The sequence below is a fragment of the Ornithorhynchus anatinus genome, chromosome 4, assembly GCF_004115215.2.
Source record: "Ornithorhynchus anatinus isolate Pmale09 chromosome 4, mOrnAna1.pri.v4, whole genome shotgun sequence".
NCBI lineage: Eukaryota > Metazoa > Chordata > Mammalia > Monotremata > Ornithorhynchidae > Ornithorhynchus > Ornithorhynchus anatinus.
In genome coordinates, this window is record NC_041731.1 from 5,038,095 (window position 1) to 5,061,627 (window position 23,533).

General features: G+C 43.5%; 1 long non-coding RNA gene across 1 annotated transcript in view; it reads left to right on the plus strand.

The window, feature by feature from the left end:
• Positions 1-23,278, plus strand: part of LOC114811021 — a 44,835-nt gene extending 21,557 nt beyond the window's left edge. Inside the window, exons 2-3 of the long non-coding RNA XR_003758699.2 lie at positions 13,228-13,352; positions 23,171-23,278. This is a non-coding gene — a long non-coding RNA (uncharacterized LOC114811021). The remainder of the gene's footprint in view (positions 1-13,227; positions 13,353-23,170) is intronic.
• The last annotated feature ends 255 nt before the right edge of the window (positions 23,279-23,533 follow it).

Below are 23,533 nucleotides of genomic sequence, written 5' to 3' on the forward strand. Positions count from 1 at the left end.
TTTTCCACCCGGGGGTGCTCAATAAATGCTATCATCACAGCGACTATTGATAAGACCAATGTGTGACTGACAATCCCTTCTATACGAAGAGAAGCAGCATTGTTTAATGGATAGACCCTGGGCCTGGTGGGCAGAAGGACCTGGGTTCTAATCACTGATCCACCACATATCTGCTGTGAGACCTTGGGCAAGTCACTTTGCTTCCCTGGGCCTCAGTTACCTCATCTGTAAAATGGGGATTGAGACTGTGAGCCCCATGTGGGACAGGAACTGTTATCCAACCTCATTAATTTGTATCTACCCCAGCATTTAGAAGAGTGCTTGGCATAAGGACCGTAATTATTATCATTACTATCCAGAGCATGCAAACAATGCAAACTAGTCTAATGCTAGACTAGTCTTCATTTATATTTGTGTATATGTATGTACACACATCTGTGATGGATTTTCTTCAATTCTCTATTCTAAGAGAGTTGTCCTGTTTCCAACTGCCAGAGCATATGTACTAAGCACTTGAGCGAGCACAACAGACTTGGTAGACAAGATCCCTGGCCTCAAGGAGCTAGTAATCTGAGACAGTCACCACAATTATGGATGCATGAGCAAAAATGTAGGAGTAGGACATCTGGGAGCAGAGCTTCCAGGGATTGGTGACTCACACTCACTGAGAGCAGAAATTGTGTGTATTGTACTGTTTTAAGAGCTTAGAACAGTGCTCTGCACAGAGTAAGTGTTCATTAAATATCACTGATTAGCTCTGTTTTAGGCCATATCTGGTTTAAATAGCCTCCGTTTTCCCCACTACTTGGCCCATAGTAAACATCACTAAGTAGCATGATGTAGTGGATAGAGCACAGGCCTGGGAATCAGAAGGTCATGGGTTCTAATTCTGCTCCGCCACTTGTTTGCTGGGTGACCTTGGGAAAGTCACTTCACTTCTCTGTGCCTCAGTTACCTCATCTGTAAAATGGGGATTGAGACTGTGGGACGGGGACTGTGTCCAACCTGATTTGCTTGTATCCACCCCAGCACTTAGTACAGTGCCTAACAAATACAATAATAATAATAAATTGGGGGTGGGGCTATGGGACAGGATGGCAATGAAGCAACTGAATTCTGCCACCCACCTCTTCCCCACAATGACCAGGAAAGGGGCAACTGTCCTGCACAAACTTTTAGGCACCTTTTGCCCTACCCTGTGGATAAGTAATAGAGAAGTAACATGGCCTAGTGGGTAGAAGACAGGCCTGGGAATCAGAAAGACCTGGGTTCTAATCCTGGCTCTGCTGTGTGACTTTGGGAAAATCATTTCACTTCTCTGTGACCCAGTCATCTCATCTCTAAAATGGGAACTAAGACCATGAGCCCCATGTGCCCGTCAAAGGGCAGGGACTGTCTCTATCTGTTACGGATTTGTACATTCCAAGAGCTTAGTACAGTGCTCTGCACATTGTAAGGGTTCAATAAATACTATTGAATGACTGAATGTGGTACATGGACTGTATTCAACTGTATTCAACTTTGTATCTACCCCAGTGCCTGACACATAGTGCTTAAAAATACCAAAACACAACAAAACAAAAAAAACTATGGGTTTTAAAACTCTAAACTTAGCAGACATTCCACGGTGCTGGAAAGAGCTGGACAATAGTACTTAGCATTTTGGCAAAGTTGAGAGAGAGTGCTTGTGGGATAATGGAAAAAGTACAGGATTGGGAGTCAGGAGACCTAGATTCTAAACCCAGTTCTGCCTCTAGCCTACGGTGTGACCTTCGGCAAGTCTTTTAACCACCTTGTGCATCCACTTTTTCATCTTTAAAATGAGAGGGAGATACCTACTCCCCCTTCTTTTTAGAATGTGGAGCCCCATGGGAGACAAACTGTTTCCAATCTGATCATCTTCTATCTACCCTAGGGTTTAGCACAGAATAAGGTCTTAATAAATGTCAATACTAAATTCAGCCCAGCTTGAAGGAGAATGAGGGTCATGGCCTAGTGCTGATTCATTCATTCAGTTGTATTTAATGAGCCCTTACTGTGTGCAGAGCACTGTACTAAGCTCTTGGAATGTGTAATTTGGCAACAGATAGAGACAATCCCAGCCCAACAACGGGCTCACAGTCTAAAAGGGGGAGACAGACAACAAAACGGAACGAGTAGTCAGGCATCAATACCATGATGATTCTCTTGGATTCGTCCAGTCTCTAGTATAGACTTCCTATGTGACCTCATGTGAATTCCAGATTAAAGAATGGACTGAGATTCAGCTTTTATAATCACTCTGTCAATCAGGCTTACCTCAAGGGCACTTAACATTTCTCTTTGGTGAAGCAAGTGGGAGAGGTATAACAAACTACGGCACACATTTCCCACTTCTCCAAGGCTGGTCCTACATTAGCATTTGAATATCCCGATATTTCCTCTGCCCGATTTGAAGCCATTTTCATCCTTATTGTTTAAACGATGCCGCTTCGTCCGGCATCCAATGGGAGTGTAGATTACAGGGTCATTTTCTCCCAGCTCGCAAGTCAGCCTATTCAGACGCAACCCAGAGAGAGCCAAATTATGTTAACAGGTGACTCTCTCCAATATAAACTGGGTACTGCAGAACACCTGAGCTGCGAGCCATTCGTTTCTAGCCATAGAGTCACTCAGAGAGGCAATCACCACAAAGTGGATTCCTACTGAGAGGAAAGAAATCTTTAAAGCACAATGAATACCCATTAGGGTTTCCAGGAGAAAAGCTTGGACCCTGTTTTTTTAAGGTTTTTCTCCCCCCCAGTCACTTTGGCACAGACTGGTAAAATATTCATCCTTAAAGACAGAAATGAAGGCTACAGCAATTCAAGCATTTAATACAGGGCTCTGTACACGGTAAGCACTCAATAAGTACAATTGATTGGTTGATTCCAGTTCATTTTTCTTCAGAAAGTTACAAAGTGTGCCAAAATGGGAATGATATTGATAATTGTGTTCTTGTTAATTGCTTACTATATGTCCGGCACCGTACTAAGTGCTGGGGTGGATCCAAGCAGATCAGGTTGGACACCGTCCCCGTCCCACATGGGGCTGACAGTCTCAACACCCCCATTTTACAGATGAGGTAACTGAGGCACAGAGAAGTTATGAGACTTGCCCAAGATTATACAGCAGAAACGTTCGCTGCCCACAAGGAGCTTAGAGCCACAAAGTTCTTCTCACTGAATTTGCGGGCAACCGAGGCTCATAGCCCAATTTGAGATGATCGGGTTCTGTTTGGGTCTGATTACCCTTCTCCAATATATGCTGCCTTTGTCATGGGATCCCAGGATGCTTTACATTGGCTTCATTCACTCTTTTCCATGGAGGCAACTGCCTTGGTGGGCCGATCTCATAAAAACCATATCACTCAGCTGCCTTCAGGCACAGGAAGTCAGCAAATGAAGGTTCAAAAAAATGCACATGACCCAGAACAGGAAACCAAGCTAATGAAGGAATGTCCTCAGCTTTCACAGGAAATTATTTTCACTTTATGCCATTTTCTACCTCTATAAAAAGTAACAGATTTGACCTCCTGTCCTCTCTTGCTCTCCGCTAACCTTGGAGAAGGGGGCGCTCAGCCAATGAGAGGAGGCTGCAGGCCGTAAAGCACTAACCGGGACCAGATTGTTGTCACAACAGGCAGCCCGATGGCACAGACCGTCTGTGAGGCGATGAAACAGACAGTTATTATTCAAGAAGCTTGCCCTCGGGCTGGGAGCTCCTGGGGAGTGAGGGTCGAAAGATGCAGGACTTTCAGTCTTGCTTTCAGCTCTTTCTTCATTCTTACTTAACAGTTTTGGTCTTGAAAACCTCATTTCAACAGAGACATGACTCCATCGTACCGATTTTTATCTGAGAATGAATTTAGTCAATTTAAAGACGGAGGAAGGAAATATAGCACAACTCAACGTTGAAAGGCACTTGAATGGGAGTGGAGGATGATTGGACAAAAAAAAAAACCACACAAACAAGCCAGGAGTGTTCCTGGTTGGAGGAATATATTTCTAGGATGGTATTCAGCCTATCAGGGCTGAAGACATTAAAAACATGCCACTTTAATTGCCTTCAAACAACTTCGGGGCAGTATGTAATGCTTCCGACTACACGCTTAAAATTACATCAGCCTTTAGCCCACAATTTCAGCGTATAGCTTGCCAGTCATTTTTTGTAACTTGATTCTGCTCCCTACCCAAGCTTTTAAGGAAATTCAAATGGGAAAGCACACCAGAAATCAGGAGTCTCACCAGATGAATGATTTTTCTAGGGAAAAAAGAGGAGTAACAAAAGGGGTTGCATACTGATTTTTGTTGAAAAAAATATCCTCCCCAATTTAACACCCACCACTGACTGTAATTCACTGGGTGACAGCCAATTCCTAGATGAACCAGGGTCATGTGAAGGGTGAGGGGTGGTCTCCATTGTGGGAATGAGGGCCTGGGGACAAAAAATGCACACTGTGGACTATGAGGATGTTTGAGTCTGATCAAACAACCCATGTCCCATATTGTATGAAAACTAAGTGCTCGGCACTATACTGAGTGCTTGGGAGCATACTGAAGAAGCAAGGCATATTTGCCCTGCACTCATAGACCTTGCTATATAATGGGGGAGATAAAAATCATTTACAGAGAAGACAGAACAAGGATATAAGGACAGTGCAGTTAAAATGTCTAAGTATGCAAGGATGAAATACCTGAATAAATAGAATATAAGAATAAATATGACATAAATGCTGAGGATAGAAATAAGCTATTTTAGGGCTAGGGGTGGGAGCTGAAGTCAGCGGGACTCAGGTTTTGTAAATTAAGGGAAGGTTACCCGGAGGAGATGGGGTTCTTCTGAACAGCTCTTGGTTTCACCTAACGGGGAAAGGAGAGGGGATTTCTTATCCTGATTGGGTGTGCTTTGCAGTCAGGGTTTATTAATAATTATAATGATGGTAGCATTTGTTAAGAACTTCCTATGGACCCATCTCTGAACTAAGTGTTGAGAGAGGTACAAGACGATCATGGTGGACACATTCCCTGACCCACATGGGGCTCACGGTCTGAATAACTCTTTGCCCTCAGTTAGTCTTCTTTACTTGAAACTTAATAAATGAAGCCAGAGAAAGCACCATACCTTAGTGGAAAGACCACAGGCCTTTGAGTCAGAGGACCTGGGTTCTAATCCTAGCTCTGTCACCTGTCTGGTGGGTGACTTTGGGTAAGTCACTTCACTTTTCTGCGCCTCGGCTCCCTCATGTACAAAATGGGGATTAAATAGTTGTCCTCTCTACCCCTTGGACTATGAGTCTTTATGTGAAACAGGGCCTGTGTCTGACTTGATTATCTAGGATCTACCACAGTGCTAAGTATAGTACATTAGCACAAAGTAAGCCCTTAGCAAATACCATAATAATAATAATATACCTGAGTTAAAAAAAAAAGTTACAACCCCCACTTCAGAGATGGGAAACTTTCCTAAGACTACTTAGTAGGTAGCCCATGCAAGATTAGGGCTCAGCCCCTATGGTGTCATCTTGACCTGTAGTGAACAACACTCATCAGATTTGGTTCTGGGGTAAGGAGAAATTTTAGAATCCCGAAACGTCTCAGAAATGAAAATATGGAAAAGCAAGAATGGCATCTATTCTTTTTAACCTCTTAAACACCTGTTTTATATTTCACTGCGGCTCCCATGGAGAGCTCAAATTAACACCAGCACAAAGATTCCTTGTAAATTAATGAGTGAAGAGGAATCAATCAACATTTGTTTCCAAACCCTCGCTGCTAATAAGCTCTTTAACTTAAAGTAAACCACTAAGTCATGACCTAGTTCTAATAGCATGCCTCTTTTCCTTTGAACAAAATAATTAAGTGGCCACATTCCTTTTTCTCCATCTAGTTTACTGTATTATGTTAATTAGATCCCAACAACACTGCCTTTCTCCCGAAGAGTTCTTTGGAGGGAAGTTTCTGAAAGAGCCTAGATTTTGCTGAATGTCTCTTTTCACTGTGGAATGCGCTACAGGTACAACTATAATCTAAAGACATTTTTCCACCCCCTCTCTCCTCTCATTCCTCTCTTCGTTTCTCTAATTTCCTAATGCTTCTCTCTTCCCCTTTTCCAGCATTATTGTATCTGTTCATTGAGTGATATTTATTGGACCCCTATTGTGTGCAAAGTACTGCTCTAGGCGCTCTGGAGGGCTACAGTGAGTCCTTGGCTGGGACCATTCGGGCAGCAGGGATTTAGCCAGGCTATTTTTTGTCCAGATCTGCATCTCAACTCCCCCCACCCCACTCCCCCAGGTCCCCACTGTACTTTGATGCTTGGCTTTCACTGGTGAGGAAAACCAACAGCTGTTCTGGCTTTCGAGCTCCCTTGGGTCTTCTCTGTCCTTTTCATTCCTGGTTCACTTGCAAGGGAAACTATTTTAAATTCCTAATTCCTTTTGGTGTCAGCTACCTAGAAGTTGTCCCCCTGGGCCCTGAAGAAGTGGATAACATAGCTTGGCTCAGGCTGGGGAGAAAAGAACCGTCTCTGATTTCAACCAAACCGATTCTGACCATTGAGTCAATGGTTCTGCTGCTCAATTTGATAAATTAGGCACTTGGGGGTGTGTTAAACTCTTCAGGGCCTCTCAACGTCCACTGCCTTGCAGATAATTGCAAAATAACTTTCGCAAAGTGGACCGGGTCTTGCTGAGATAAACTTCTCTGAGTGCAAATCAGCCTTGCAAGACTTTGCGATGAACCTCTGGGGTCTTTAGCAGAGCACTAGATTACTAATAGATTCTTTGGGTACACCGTCCTCAGTACTTGGGTTCTTTGACAAGCCTGCTGTTTGAGCAGGCAATCAGGCCATTCTAATTCTATTGAGCTTAACTTTCTTGTCTGAAGCATCACTCAAGGGAGAGATAACACACACTCGGGAAGAAGAAATCTTCTTCCAACCCTCTTCTCCACCCTCCTCATCCCTCTCTTTTATTCTGCATTCGACTCGGGCCTCCCTCCACCAATCTGACAGCCTTTCCCCACCCCGTGGGGGAAGTACAATCCATTCCATCAGTACCGTCGCTATTATTTCCCGGGAAAATGTGTCCAGCACCTTTGAAAGTGTATTTCTAAGATACTATTGGAAAACGTAAGATAATTTTTATCCCTCTGAGAATACTCTGTCTAGTTATTGTTGGCCCATGCCCGATTCAGGGAACTGATTCAAGCCATGTAATAAGGAACTTGGCAACCAGAGCCTTCAAGATTTTCCGATTAATTCTTATAGTGTTGCCCTGTGGGAAAACTGATGACATTTTACCCCTGCTGAGAAGAGGAAATTGCAATACCGTTGATAAGTGACTCGTCCCAGGTCACACAGTTGATGTGAACTGGAACCAAAGATTTTTATCTCACGTGTACTGACAACTGGCAAACGCTTGGCCCTATGTTATGGGTATATGCTCTATGTGGAACTATTTTAACTACCATTGACTGTGACCTATCGCTAGTAAAGCCATTTCCAGAGGGAAGTATTAGATGACGTATAAAAAATTTGAAACATAATTAGGCAACCTAGGGCAGAATTTATGAAAGAGCATGGGCTTGGGAGTCAGAAGGACCTGGGTTCTAATCTCAGCTTGTCTGTTGTGTGAACTTAGGCAAGTCACAACTTCTCTGTGCCTCAGTTACCTCATCTGCAAAATGGGGATTGCATCCAGTGGTCAGTAAATAAATACACTTACTACTGTTTTTTTTAAAAAATATCAAGCATAATGGCGACATATCTGTATAGGTGTCGCATCCAAACAGGACAGGGGACAAATGGAGATGTTGATTTTCAAACCAGATGAAGGGCCATTCTATCAACCACTGAAGGAGTAGGCTACAGTAGCAGAGGGTTCTTAGAGTTACCCTGTACAAAACATGTGCTCTCAAATTAAAGACAGGCATTCTCAAGACGCAGTGGAATAGGGAGACTCCAATAATAGTATTCGCAGCACCTCCTTTGACAAATGAGAAGCAGCATGGTCTAGTAGATAGAGCATGGACCTGGGAGTCAGAAGGACTTGGGTTCTAATCCTGGTTCCATCACTTGTCTGCTGTGTGACCTTGGGCAAGTCACTTCACTTCTCTGTGCCTCAGTTACCTCAATCTGTATTAATACTGTGAGCCCCATGTGGAACACGGACTGTGTCCAACTTGATTATCTTGTATCTACCCCAGCAGTTAGTATAGTGCCCGGCTCCAAATAAGCACTTAACAAGTATGATTAAAAAAAAAATCCCTAAACACTTGGGAAATAGCTCCTGTTTCAGCAGAACAAGCTGAATGGATAGCAGGAGCAGACTCTTTCCCCACTTAAACTTTAGCTAGAGAATGGGAGAATCAGAAGGCACAGAAGACTCCATCAACCTGAAATAACTGCCTATTCCACTCCATTCCGTGCCACCTCCACCCCCGACCGCCAAAAAGAAAAAAATTGCAACCTTCTAAGATAAATACATAGTAGAACAACATGATGGTTCAGAGATGAGGAAATTGCCCCTTGTAATTACAGGGTAGGTTCCAAGTTGAATATACAGATGTTTAGTAATTTATTCAGATCCCTTTTTTAATGCTTGGCTTGAAGTGTGTGGGATTTCAGCCAAGCCCAGGGCTCTACACATTCAATGGTATGTCAATTCCTCTTTTAATAGCTACATTGCACCCTCAATGAGGTGCTAAGACATTTTTCCTGCAAGATGAAAAGAACTGTTCATGGAACTGGCAAGACTACGAGGTGCAAACATCCTTCGTAATCTCTCTCTTTGAGAATGAAATGATTCATTCAGGAAATACATAGGAGTGTGGCAGCACAAAGGAAATGGAGAAGCGGCAACATTTTCCCTCTTGTGCCGTTTATTCTTGGATAGCTTCAAAAATACAATTTCCCCTGCTTGGGAGTTTTTAAATTTTTAATTTAGTCAATATAATTTACAGTCTCTAGCCTGAAAAGTTAATGACTTAAGTGGGGTAGTAGACCACTTAAAAAACGTGATACAGCCAAAGCTGGGCTCTCCTTCCAAGGCATCAATTATGCCCAGCTCCACCTCCTTGATACTCATCGGAAGCTCCCAATTGCCCCCTGTATCAGCAATTAAATCTCAATCATCAGGCAGAACTGGCCCTGGGATATTGTAATTACTCCAGACCACGTGCTCTAGGAAATCCTACCTCTTTTTTGGAGGCTTTTTGGCCTGGGAGAAATGAACTGGTGGAGGATTAGTTGGCTTCAAATGAATGAATGGTATTTACTGAACACTTACTGTGTGCACTGTATTGAGCACTTGGGAGAATTCACTACCAACAGAGTTGGTAGTCACTTTTCCTGCCTACAGTGGGTCTAGAGGGAGAGATGGATATTAATATGTTATTAATATGTGCCTAAGTGTCGTGGGGCTGAGGGTAGGGTGAATATTAAGAGAAGCAGCGTGGCTCAGCGGAAAGAGCTTGGGCTTGGGAGTCAGAGGTCATGAGTTTGAATCCTGACTCTGCCACTTGTCAGCTGTGTGACTCTGGGCAAGTCACTTAACTTCTCTGTGCCTCAGTTACCTCATCTGTAAAATGGGGATTAACTGTGAGCCTCACGTGGGACAAGCTGCTTACCCTGTATCTACCCCAGCACTTAGAACAGTGCTCTGCACATAGTAAGCGCTTAACAAATACCAACATCATAATAATCATTATTATGAAGTATCCAGAGGTACTTCCGCAGCCCTCGGGGATTCAAGCCCGGGGTACCCTTTTAGGGAATGGACTTGTAGGAGTAAATTCCAGTTACCATACTTCACTGGATCCTTCTATAGCTTTGGATTCGGACTTTGGGTCGTGGTGTACTGACATCTTAGAGGTAAAGCAGTTAAGAGATATCCTGGTCTTGGACCATGATGGTGATTAGTTTGATCTGTGCAGAGGTGGGTGTTTTCACCACAGGCGGCCTGTCTTTTCTGCAGGCCGGGTGTTTGGGGCTGTCATTAGATTTATGGACTGTCCAGTGAATTATGGGTTGCAACCCTGAGCTTTATAAATACTGACCTTGGGCAGGACACGATTTAATGATGCACGAAGAGACAAAGAAGTAGGAAGGTAAAGAAGGCCAGTTTGGCCTCTGGGTGACTGACAACAAGGAGACATAAAACATCATTCCAAATGAAAGGTCTGTGGTGATGTGGTGTTGCACAACCGTCTAGATGACTTAGAGACCTGAATTGACCAAAAACATCCTATTTTCTTTCTCGAGGAATATAATCAGCACCACCTAAAACCCTACTCAACATCAAATTGCTAGATGGGATTAGTAAGAAGGAGGTCCTGAAATACAGGCAGCTCACCAGGATTGGTACTCTCCCAAGCACTTAGTTCAGTGCTCTACATATAGCAAGCACTCAATAAATACTATTGACTGAGTGATGAAGTGGGGCTCAGAGTCTAAGGGGCAGGGAGTAGTTAAATGACTGGCCCAGGGTCACCCAGCAGGCAAATGGCAGAGTTGGGATTTGAATCCAGGTCTCCTGCCTCCCAGGCTTGTGCTCTTTCCTCTAGGCCACACAGCTTCTGATGGTGGTAACCATAAACGAATACCATTATTGAATGCTATTTCTGTGCAGGAATAAACTTTCCAGGGAGTTGCACCAATGCCCTTGAAACCAATTAAAATTTTTAATTACAATGCATGTGTATACTGCCTTATTTCTTTTAGATGCACCATAATTTCTTCCAAGCCTAACAGCCCACAGAAGCCTCTGTGCTGAATTGCTGTCTGCAGCGAACTCTTCTGTTTTTTCTGAGCATTATATTTAGAGACAATTTATGGTTAGTTACATTTCGGTTTCAATTATTTTGCTATTATTTCAAACTGACTATCCTAGCTAGTTGTCCCCGTAACAGTTTTCAAGAGGATGGTTTTCTCAATTACGATTATTGATGACTGCTGCAGAAGGCTTCCAAGGAATGTCGTCTCTCAGCAGATGTTCTAAATCAGTAGCATTGTATCCTTTTAGTCTAAAAATACCATGACGGGACCCAAATCAGCGAGTCCAGTCAGTGGTTGACTTCATGGCTAATCAATCTTCTCCAGCGGAAGTAGCATGCAAATTTACAGGGAGTGTTGAAGGAGGATCTCAGTGGGGCCTGGAGCTGCTGAGGCCTTGGGGAACTTTGTCAACCTCCTGCTGCTTTGTGGCACTGTAGAAGGTAGAGGGGTTGGGTGCCAGAAGAGACCCTGAAAATATCTTGCTTCTGGTTGAAGATTTGGTTCCTCATAAGATAGCACGAAGCAGTGTGGCCTGGTATGAAGCAGCATGATCTAGTGGATAGAAAGTCCTGAAGGACCTGAGTTCTAATCCCGGCTCCACCCCTTGTCTCCTATGTGAGCTTGAGTAAATCACTTAACTTCTCTGTTCCAGTAACCTCATCTGTAAAATGGGGATTAAGACTGAGAGCCCCAAATGAGACATGGACTGTCTTTAACCTAATTAGCTTGTGTCTACCTCAGTGTTTAGTATAGGTCCTGGCACATAACAAGTGCTTAACAAATATCATAAGATAAAGAATAGCGACATACGTAGGTCCGTAAGGCTGCCTGTCAATGAGAGAGACGCAGGTGCTGATCCAATCCTCGTGTGTGGGTAAACTGTAAAGAGCCAGTGTGACTGACACTCATTGCTCCATTCTGCAATGTGAGTTGTAAGGTTTTGCTAGATTGTAAGCTCCTGAAGTGGCTGCTGGGAAGGGTGGAAATCAATCAGGGATGTCTCCATGTAAAGTCATGACTCTCTCCTGGCTGCATCCTGCCTCTACCACAATCTCTGATTCCGTCTCCTCTAACCTTTGTACAATATACCTTTACCATTTTTGTATATTTACTTATTCATATGTTCCTGTGGGATAGCATCTGCATCATTTGGGTCCCTTTATGAACAAGTGATGCCTGGTGATTCATATTTAGTAGATTGACAAATAGCACTCCGTAAACAAATATATATATATATATATAATATATATATATATAGTTGTCTCCGAAAAGGAGAGGGTTGACTAGGTTTCTTGTGTGAGAAAGCACCACCTAAAATTTTACCCCATTATGTCTTTTGTTTCTAATATTAAGAAATGGAAGACTGTGAAAAAGTATTTTAAAAACCACATTTTTCATTTCCAATAACATGGCCTGAGAGAACATGTAACTGAGATCTAGAAAACCCAGGTTCTAGTTTCAGCTCTGCCACTGGCCCGTTGGGTGAACTTGCACAAGTCACTTTTCTGAACCTTGTCCCTCATTTCTCAAAGGGAGACAGAATACCTGCCTTTTGTAATATTTCTCTATATGCAATTTATTTTATTGTCTGCCTCCCATTCTGAAGACTGTAAGCTCCCTGTGGGAACAGATCGTGTCTCTGAACTCTCCTAACTTCCAAGCGCTTAATACAGTGTTCTGCACACCAAAAGTGCTCAATAAATTCCTCTGATTGATTGTTCTCCCTACCTCTTGGATTGTGAGACTCATGTGGGACAGGGACTACATCTGATCTAATAATCTTGTATCTGCTTCAGTGCTTAGCCACAGTGTTTGGCATATAATAATGCTTAATAAAAATCATAATTATGAAATGCTGTAATTGCTATTAGACACTTTGTCTTTACTATGGGCCTAGTAAGCTTATAATAAACATCATAACTCACTTAAGGCTTTTAATGATAATTATGGTACTTGTTAAGTGCTTAAGTACCAAGCACTGTTCTAAGCACTGGGGTAGGTACAAGTCAATCAAGCTGGACACAGCCCCTGTCCCACATGGGGCTCAGACTTTTAATCTCCATTTTACAGATGACATAACTGAGGAACAGAGAAGTGAAGTGACTTGCCCAGGGGTTTGTTAAGCACTTACTCTCTGTCAAGCACCGTTCTAAGCACCAGGGTAGATACAAGGTAATCAGGCAGGACACAGTCTCTCTGCTTCACCCCAACGCTGATGAAACTATCCCTGCTAAAGATCTTACCTGTCAGTCATCAGGCACAAAGCAGCAAATAAGCTAACTAGTCTTCTGATTTTGCCAGGGGTATTCCTGGAATCTGAGGCTTCTTGTCCATATCGGTATTCCCGGGACTACAATTCCAAGAAACACTGCAAGCTATAATTCTCCCCTTCTACTTCCCCTCCCCCACCACTCCTTTTCCACTCTTCTCCAGCACAAACAAGTTTGCTAGAGGGCTGCAGTCTTTCAAATTTGGAACATATCGACTTAGGAAAGTGATCGATTTGATTTACATCGGGACAACAACACATTCTGCAGCTGCGATTCTTGGCTTTTCAGGTATTGTTTACTATCTCCTTATTTTTAAGGGTAAACCTGCCCTGCTGAGAGTCGCGGCAATGATTTCATATTTGTGTCCTTACTCAGTGTTTGCCCAATAGTCTGTGTGTCTTTACAGGACTGTTGGCTGTGAGCCCATTTTGGTAGAGAGACGGGGTCCAACTTGATTAACTTGCATCTACCCCAGCACTTAGGACAGTACTTGACCCATAGTAAGCGCTTAACAATTACAATAATAACAGCGATAATAACAGAACTTACCTGTCAGGTTCGTCAGTCTTGTGGTCCTAGCTCCCGGGGAAATGGTGTCTGTTCAAATCACTTGTCGCATCACCAGAGAGATGCTTAATAAATGTTTTTTAATGGTGGTAAGGAACGGATGCCCAGTCATGATTCTCCTTTTTGATCTTCCGTATGTCTTCCCTTGAGCATGCTATCCTTTTTATTTGAGCCTCAGAGATGCTGAGTGCTGCAGCTGCGGAGTAGAAGGCAGCTTTATCTGGGCCCTTGAAGATAGGGGAACCTAATTAAGCTACAAAGCAGCATTGATAGTGGACAGTGTACCTTCCTCCAAATATCAGAATGCAGCACTTACACTGGGTAACCTTTTGGTGGGATCAAAAGCGTCCGGGGAAAAATGAAAAATACAATGGGTTCAGTCGGGTTCAATCTTCCTGTTGAACATCAGCTCCTTGATGGACCGAACTCCAATTAATTGCCACGGCTCTTCTACATCGAGAGCATGAGATATGCCACGGAAACATGGGTCATATTATATTCTGAAGTAACAAGAGCCCCATTTCATTAAGACTTTATTTACTTAATCCGTAGATCGCTTTATTTTCTAGCATCTCTAGCTATTAAAACATTCAAAGTCAGTAACTGAAATCTCAGGCGGTAGTTTTATAGCTTTGTGGCTAGTGGGTAACAATTTTACAAAATGCTAATTATCCTTTATTACCCTGAAGAATGAATAAACATTCTTATGCATTAGAGCAAAACATCCGGTATTATATTTTCTGGATGATATTCATGTATTTGCCCCAGTGCATTAGTAATGTTGTCATTATTTTAATTTATCTTCATTACTGCAGTTTGTCAGTGAAGTATAGTAAGTTCCCCTTGAGGACAGGAAAACAAATAAGAAAAGAAGATGCAGTTCCTGTCCTCAAAGAGCTTATAGACTAAGGAAATGCATAAAAATGCATGTGAATACGTAACTGTAAAGGGAATCCTGGCACCAAAAATGCTCCTGGATTTGATAATGTTAGTGTCGAATGGGTACTTGGGGGCAGAAACAGGCAGTGTTTACCAGTGACCAAATCTGCACTAATTCTCAAAAGGGTGGTACTCAGCCTACATCGACGAACATGGATTCTCACAACAGCCAAACTCTCCAGCCCCCTCCATTCATCCTGACCCAGTTCCTTCCCACGGTGGGTGGTACGCATATGGAACTGGTTAATGCCGGAAGCTGTGCAGGCAGAAAATTGCACTAGGTTCAAGATGGATTTGAATAAAGTTTTAGAAGAGTGGTCCAAATTCAGGTTTCTGGAAGGAAAGGTAGGGATACAGGGAGGAAAAATTAGGGATGTTAGATGGTCCATTCCTAAACATTAAGATGAAAATCCAGGCCACTGGCGGAGTCCGTCTAGTTGAATGGTGACAGTTCTTGAGTTGGTCTAGAGGCAGCGTGGTCTAGTGGAAAGAGCATTGGCTGGGAGTCAGAGGACCTGAGTTCTAATCTCATCTCTGCCATTTGTCCGCTGTGTGACCTTAGGCAAGTCATTTAAACTTCTCCGTAGCCCAGTTACCTCATCTGTAAAATGGAGATTAACTCTCCCTCCCTCCAACTGAGACTGTGACCCCATGTGGGATAGGGACTGTACCCAACCTTGTATCTACACCAGAACTTAGAACAGCGCTTCACTTTGGAACCACTTAAATATCAATAATAATAATGATAATGGATTTCTTATGGAACAAATAAGGAAGGAAGATGTCTCTTGTCTAGCAGTACATCCATTATCAATAATGCCATGATCATAGTTGAGGAATACTTTTGAGATTATGAATGCTCCTATTCATTTTCTAGTTTTCAGCCCCGATCAGTCATCCCATTAGCAATGCTTCACTTAGAGTTTCTTAGCTTTAAATTATCCAGCTTCTCTCTGCCAAGCATAAGCTCATCCAGGGCAGAGATTGGGTCTTCTAACTCTATTATAATCTTCCAAACACTTAGTACAGTACTCTACACTGTAGGCATTCAATAAATAAGATTTATTTCCATTTTCTCCAGGAAGTCCATTCTAATTCTGGGTCCTGTTTGTTTCATAGTATTTTAAGTGGTCTCAACCTTGCAGGTTCCTAAAACATGCCCACTGAGGCTGAGTTACTTAGTTGCACACAGTTAACTTAAGAGGAAGGATAATGAGGAGAGAAAACAGATCGTCCATTTGTTCTCAAAAGAAATGCAGACCAGACCTTTCATACCCAACGAAATGTCGATGTTTTTATATAAACAAGGATGACAAGGACGAGACAAGCTCTCCAAGTTAGAGGAATCTGTCTCAGCAAATGTGATTTCTACCTGCTATAAACACCCACAGCAAACACAAAATGGAGAATTGAGATCAGTCACCCATCCCTCACCCCGCCTACCATCCATAGGAAGAAACCCACAGTCTCTCAGTTATACAGCTAGTGGCCTCAGTTTCCCAGTTTGTTTTAATTCTTTAAAGCTGGCCTCTGCTATTTGGCTCTTTGAGCTTGTCATGTACATGGCTGATGTGGGTATTAGTATTTCTTAGATCTAGAGTTCCTTTCCTTCAAATCATTCAAAGCTCCTACAAACAGTTTTGAGGCAATATAGGGAGCTCCCACTCCCTCTCTGCCAAAGGAGAAGCTCTGGTAGTATTAGAAGTAGTAAATAGTAATAGTGGTTATTAAGTGTTTAACGTGTGTAGAGCACTGTACTAAGCGCTTGGAAATTATAATTCAGCAACAGAGACGATCCCTACCCAACAACATGCTCACAGTCTAGGAAGGGGGAAACAGATAACAAAACAAAGTAAGTAAACAGGCATCAGTAGCATCAATATAAATAGAACTATATATACATATTAATAAAATAAATAGAAAAATATGTACATATACACAAATGCTGTGGGGCAGGGTGGGGGGTAGAGCAGAGAGAGGGAGGGGAGGAGGAGCAGAGGAAAGGGGGGCTTAGTCTGGGAAGGCCTGCTGGAACACTCAGGTGGGAATTAGACACGGTCCCTGTCCAGCCCCATCGCCTTTCAGAAACATTATTTTTTTCTTCTTTCATTATTTTTAATGGTATTTCTTAAGCACTTACTATGGGCCAGGCACTGTCCGAAGTGTTGGGGCATATCCAAGCTAATCAGGTTAGACACAGTCCCCGTCCCATGTGGGTCTCACAGTCTTAATGCCCATTTTACAAATGAGGTAAACGAATCACAGAAAAATCAAATGTCTTGCCCAAGGTGGTCAGCAGACAAGTGGCGGAGCTTTATTAGAAGCCAGGTCCACTGATTCCCACGCCTGTGCTCTTTTCACTAGGCCCCACTGCTCTTACTGGTGAGGATATCTTTTTGAGGAATCACAGGTCACAGCTGACTCTCCAGATATCTGTTGGAATAAACTTCAGGCTTCTTGAAGGCAAGGATCATGTACACTAATTGTCTTGTACTCTCCCAAGCATTCAGTGCAGTGCAATGTACTCAGTAGCCACTCAGATGCTAGCTAATAGTCCTGTCTTTGTCATTTAAAAAGGCATGAAAGAACAAAACCAAAACGCATGGCACCGAAGCCTGTTGATAAAATTGGTTTTCAAGCTTTTTCATCAGGTACAAGGAGCCCCTTCACCAGAAATTTCAAAGGTCCTTATGTGTCAAACCCTTAACAAAGTTTGTTCCATCTACCAAATCACATGCTCTTCTTTTCTTCTGCAAACAGGCAAGCGTAGAGGAAAACAAACTGCTCTGCTTTCTCGTGGAGGCAGCACTATGTGCGAATTCATTTTTAAATCATTCCAAGTCATTTTCAGAAAGTCTAGAAAAGCCCATAAATGTCCACCTGTCAAGCAGCTCTTAGATGTGGGCTTGGGTTTTGGATCATGGGTATCAGCTAAACAAGGGGAAAGGAAACATGTTTCTAACATCTGAGAACAAACCTTTGTTGCTGTGGAAGAGTGAGAAACCTTTTCCTGCAGTTCCCTTCAACTGAAGTGGAGGTGTTTATTGGTCCATACTGATACAATTTCACAGAATGGCTTACTGCCATACCTGAGGCCGGTTGTGATTCTGGAGAGACTGAGGAAGGGGAGAGGAAGAGGCTGAAATTCTTTTGGTCCTGAGATGTGTGCCATGGGGAGGCCTGAACAATCAGTTGGTGGGGTGGGGCAGGATCTTAGATGCCCCCTCCACTGGGGGGCAAAAGAGATGATGGCCCATAGTGCCATTTGAGCTGGATTCCCAGATTTACTCATCTCAAGTCTTTGGCAGGACATGAGAGTTTCCAATCATGTCTAAAAAGAACCAAAATTATGGCCCTTCTCAATCTCCATCCCCACTAAAATCCCTGCCCCCTTCTCCCCTCCTGCCCTCCATATGGGCACAATCACTGTTAAAAACAAAAATCCGAGTGCTTACTTTTCTCTATCTCACGTTTTTGCTCCCCTGATATTGACAGATAATGATCTACTGAACAGCTTAGTGGGTAGAGCTTGAGGGATTTAAACTGAGGCCCAGAGAAGTTAAATAACTTACTCAAGGTCACACTGCAGACAAGTGACAAAGCCTGGATTGGAACCCAGGTCCTTCTGACTCCCAGACCCATGCTATATCCGCTCCGCCATGCTGCTTCTCATAAAGAATCTCATTTGAGGCTTTTGTTTTGAGCTCCCTCGGCTGCTGACTCTGTATCAGAGAGCAAACATTGGTTTCCAAATAAAGTCAACCTCAAATGCGCATGTTTCTTCTCGGCTCTGAGGTTTCCTGCTTCATTTTCAATCAAATGGAAAAGGGATTAACCACCAACTCTTTGTGTGTGCTACGTTTCGGTTGAATGGGTTAGGTGGGGGAAAGTTAGGAGAAGTTAAGGATTCTAGAGGTGCATCCATAATCTTCAGAATGGAGGGTGACTAAGTTAGACTTGGGGTTCTTCAAAAACCTCTCTAATCACAGCCTCAGGCCCTTCCTAGCTAAACTCCTGGCGGCATTTTGAGAGAGTAAGTCCATCCCCCACTAATGGTGGGGAAACCCTGGTAAAATTAGGATGGCTCCGAGCAGTCTCAAATCAACCACAAAAGACAGACCTCGAAATTTAGATGCCATTCAGAGAAAGAGAAAATCCAGTTTCTTACAACTATTGAGTGCTTACTGTGTGCAGAACACTGTAATACATACTTATATTCAACACAGTTTCTTGGGCCTGTACAGTTGTGTTTGGGTGTAAATACCTTCAGTTGGGGCTGCTGTCAGAGGAAAGAAGACAGGAAGAAAGGAAGGTGGGGAAGAGAGAAAATGGGGATTCCCATTCCTCTTGTTTTTGGGATTTTAAAAAATCAGCTGACTGGATGAGCTTTGCCAGGGCTTCTACTAGCCAGACTGCTACCCAGAAGACTCAATCTCCCAGAGGATTCTGGGCAATGTATTTCACCAAGATGGTGCAGCTTCCAGGAAGGAGAATGCTTTCAGGAAAGTCTTCCTATTTCTCCTTCAGATTCCAGTTCAAGTTTCACTGCCTTCTGTGGATTCAAATGTTTACATATTAACATTTATACCGAGTATAGTGGCAGTAAGTGCTTGATAAATACGACTGATGGACTGACTACGCAAGTGGGTTTGACCCAGAAACCAACTGGTCTACTAAACATCTTATTGCCACTGGAGGAGTCAGAGTTCGGGACTGAGGAGGCTATTGATTGGCTCCAGAAAGGGCCCTGCTTCTGTTCCTACCAGTTTGCACTTGGCCCCCGGTCCCAGAGCAGGGGTTCCTGAGACCAAAGGTGCATCTGAAGGTCAAATGTGTTCTAGGATCCAGTGGGACTCCTACAAAATCTGAACAGGTAGCAATCCTTATTAATTATGGAATTAGAGATGCAGGGATTTGGAAGCACTCCTCGATTCCCACTAGGATCAAGTCCGGGCCACCCTGAACAGATGGTTACTTCCACTTTTTGAAGGTCCACAGCCTTCCTTGATAGCCTATTCCAGGGCTCAGTTACCCTTAAAGGCAAGGGATTCTTCTTTATTTCTTCTCCAGGTCTCTGGCTGCAATCCAAGCCCATTTCCTATAAAGATAGATTGGTCATCATACCTGTATTACGAACCCTTCGGAATCACGGTTATTTAACAGATGAGATTCCCTCTTCTCTCAGCCGAAGCCAAGTGAAGAGCAGAACGTTTCCAGATCATTCAGCTCTCGATGCAAAGATGGCTAAAGCAAAAATACACCACCTCTATTTTGAGTTCCCTGCAGGGAAACAGCTGCATTAGAGCAAGAGTATTATAGAAGAACAGGCAACTCTGATGACTACAGTTTACAGTGAATATGCACGACTAGTATCTGAGCACAATCCCTGCTGGGATTTTGGTAAACACCCTTTTGCAGTTAGACCAGTCGTCTTTGCTCCATCTTTTTTTTTTATTTCCTTTGCATTGCTGGGCCTTGGCTAGGTCAGGGATTCTGAGTAAATTCTATCCCTTAACTGTGTCCAATTATATTGTGTGGCTGAAATATGTCCTTGTGGTGATAATGGAATCTACTAGGTCCCCGCTGCTATGCAAGCATAAATGTCATACTGAGCTTCGGTTACCCAGCTCGCAGCGCAAGCCTTCTGAGATGCTGTCGGCTTTGAGTTGCCACATTAGCCCTGTTCTAATCTGAAACTCCCTAGGAAAGGTCAGATTTGAAAGCCCTCGTGACACTACGAAATGATATCACCACACCTCTCCCCAGTAACTAGAAAGAGCTAATTTGAGTCTCTTATTATGTTGTACTTTTGAGGAATAATGGGAATGCAGACCTTCTTCACCTCAGAGTTTTTCAAGTTGAGGTGAAAGGCTGGTAGGACATTTCTAAGAGAAGCAAAATGACTTAGTAGACAAAACACAGGCTTGGGAGTCAGAAGACCTGGGTTTTAGTTCCAGCTCTGGCACTGCCTGCTGATTGACTTTGGACAACTTGTTTAACTTCTCTGTGCCTCAGTTCTCTCATCTGCAAAATAAGGATTCAGTATCTGTTCTCCCTCCTACTTAGACTGTGTAGACTGTGACTGTGGGATGTGACTATCTTGTATCTCCTCCAGTGCTTAGTAGAGTTCTTGGCACATAGTAAGCACTTGACAGTTATTATTTGCAAGTTTAGCCCCACCGTGGTTCAGCTTTACAAAAAGTCAGATTCAAAGTTACCTCGGCAGTCTCTTTTAAGTCCTAATTCTGGGGCTGTCTGAGTGTTGGGGTAGGACACAATCCCAGTGTGGACCTGAAGGTTGGGAAGGAGAGGGCTAAATTCAGGGAGGGGGACAAGGAGAGAAGTGTTACCCATCTGCCAGACAGAAATTACCAGGAAGAATCTAGACGTCCATTTACTTCCAATGAAATACAAGTCAGCTACCCTATCACGAATCCTTTATGGCCCAGGATAAATACATTAATGTAGCTCTTTTAATCATCTATGACTGATTGAGAAGCCGGGGTTATTTTGATCAAAAGGTATCTTCCTTCAGGACCCAGTCCTTCACCTAGTCCCAATTTCTTAAAGAAAAATGTTCTGACTCGCCACCTTCCAACTGTAAGAGGGCTTTTTCAGGAAGGGATTGTGTCCTGGGCCCAAGGTCGGCCTGAGAGAAACACAGTCCAGGATCACTGTCTGTAAAGCCCCAGTGGCTTCCTGGTCCCCAGTCTGGTTGTAGTGCCTAGCTAAGAATATTGAAGGAGTTCTAAAGATGAATGGTGAGGCTGGTAGGTATCTTCCATCTCTGGAAACCTCTTCCCCTTGGCATTGTCCTAAGCTGACTACTGCTCCCTGGTGCTAATTTCACATGATTGCTTCAGTGTTGTTTCCACACGCAGTGCAAAATCGAAATGGCAGGGTCTCTGTTCTGCTGCTTCACTGCTCTGGAGGGAATAGGCAGGAGCTTTGGGAGAGGGGAGATGCAAGCTAAAGAAAGGAAAGAGGTGTTTCACGTTGGAGAAACCAGAAAAGCAAACGTGAAGACGGCCCAGTAGGCATTTGAATTAGAGTCTCCAATCCAGCTCCTTCGTTGGGGAAGCAAAGCCGGGGGAGAGGGAACAGGCTTCAGCTGTTGGGCAACCCATCAGCCTGGATGGTGGACAAAAACAATTCTATATATTCCCTACATACCCAGGATAATGCTCTATGCCCTTCCTGCTGATGGATATGGCTATTTCTAAGCAGAATACACCCGACACAGTCTGTTTTTATGGGGGACAGGTGTGGACTGATAATGGAAATGGGTAAAACAGATGAAAAGGGAGGGAATCATTCAAAAATGTGGTTGCTTCCTGGGCAAATCATTCAATCCCTGGCACTGCCTTGATCATGCCCTGTGAAACCTCCCCACCCACGAAAGTAGTCCAGAGTCTTCCCATTTTTCATCCTCAACTTCCCAGAAGAGAGCTGATCTCCTGGCAAAGGATTTTCTGGGGATTATAAGTGCCTGGAGTTTATGGCCCGATGCCTAAACATCCACGCCAGGCAGCCATTAATCCCCAACCGTGCCTTGTGTTAAAGTCATTATCAATTACAGAGCAACACCTCACCTTCCCAGAAGTCCATTTCATTGACAGACCCACCCAGGGAGTCTCTAGACTGGACATCCTTCCAATTATGCTGCATCGCTATGGTTACCACTTCATGGACCAAATCCCCTGATTAAAGCTCACCGATAGCCTTTTCCTTCTTATCTCGCTTCCCGAAGCCACATTTATCTTCCGGAGACTCAGTCTCAAGCCCCACGCACTGAGTTTCCCACCAGAAAAAGGTACTGAATGGCTTCTTGTCCCAACTCTGTAGAACACGCTCCAGTGCTTCAGTAATATCCAGAGTTACAAAGTGCTTGTTAACCACTAGCTAAGGATGAATGAATCAAAGCTGCTGGGTCAACTGGTGAAAAGTCCCCTGGGCTGTAGCCAGAGGCCAGCTCCAGGGAGGGGCCTCCATTGAGCTACATGAGGGCAGGAATTGTCTTCACCAACTCAACTGTATTGTCTTCTCCCAAGTGCTTAATAAACAATAAGTGCTCAGTAAATACCATTTTTTAATGGTATTTGTTCAGCACTTTTTTTGCCAGGAACTATTCTAAACCCTGGGGTAGATAGAAGAAAATCCCTGTCCAACATGGGGATCACAATCTCAATCCCCATTTTACAGATGAGGTAACTGAGGAGCAGAGAAGAGAAGCAAGTTGCCCAAGTTCACACAGTGGACAAATGGCCAAGCCAGTATAATAATAATGATGATGGTATTTGTTAAGCATTAAGTGCCAAGCACTGTTTTAAGCTATTGTAGATACAAGGTAATCAGGTTATTACATGAGGGGCTCAGTCTTAATCCCCATTTTACAGATGAGGTAACAGAGGCACAGCTAATAAATGGCAGAGCCGGGATTAGAACTCACTACCCCGGGCTCCCAAGCCCTTGCTCCATCTTTCTAACTCCCAGGCCTCTGCTTTATTCTCTATATATTGATTGGTTTCCAGAGGTGGAGGCCAAGCCATTTTGCCCACCTGGACTGTTTTCAGGGAGACACTCTGCCTTGCTCACCCCAGGTCTCTGACAAGACCCAAAAGCTTCCAAGTTGCTCTAGAAGAGAAGCAGAGTGTCCTAGTAGAAGGAGCATGGACTGGGGAGTCAGAGGACCTGAGTTTAATCCTGGCTCTACCACTTCCCGGCTGTATGACCTTGGATAAGTCACTTAACTTCACTGCACTTTGGTTTCCTCCAACTGTAGAAATAGGGATTCGACACCTGTTCTGCTTCCTATTTAAATCGTGAGACCCATGTAGAACAGGGACTGTTTCTGACCTGATTAACCTGCATCTACTCAAGCGCTTAGAACAGTGCTTGACACACAATAAGCACTTCACAGAAACCATAATTATGTAAGGGCTCAGATGAAATAATTTTCATCA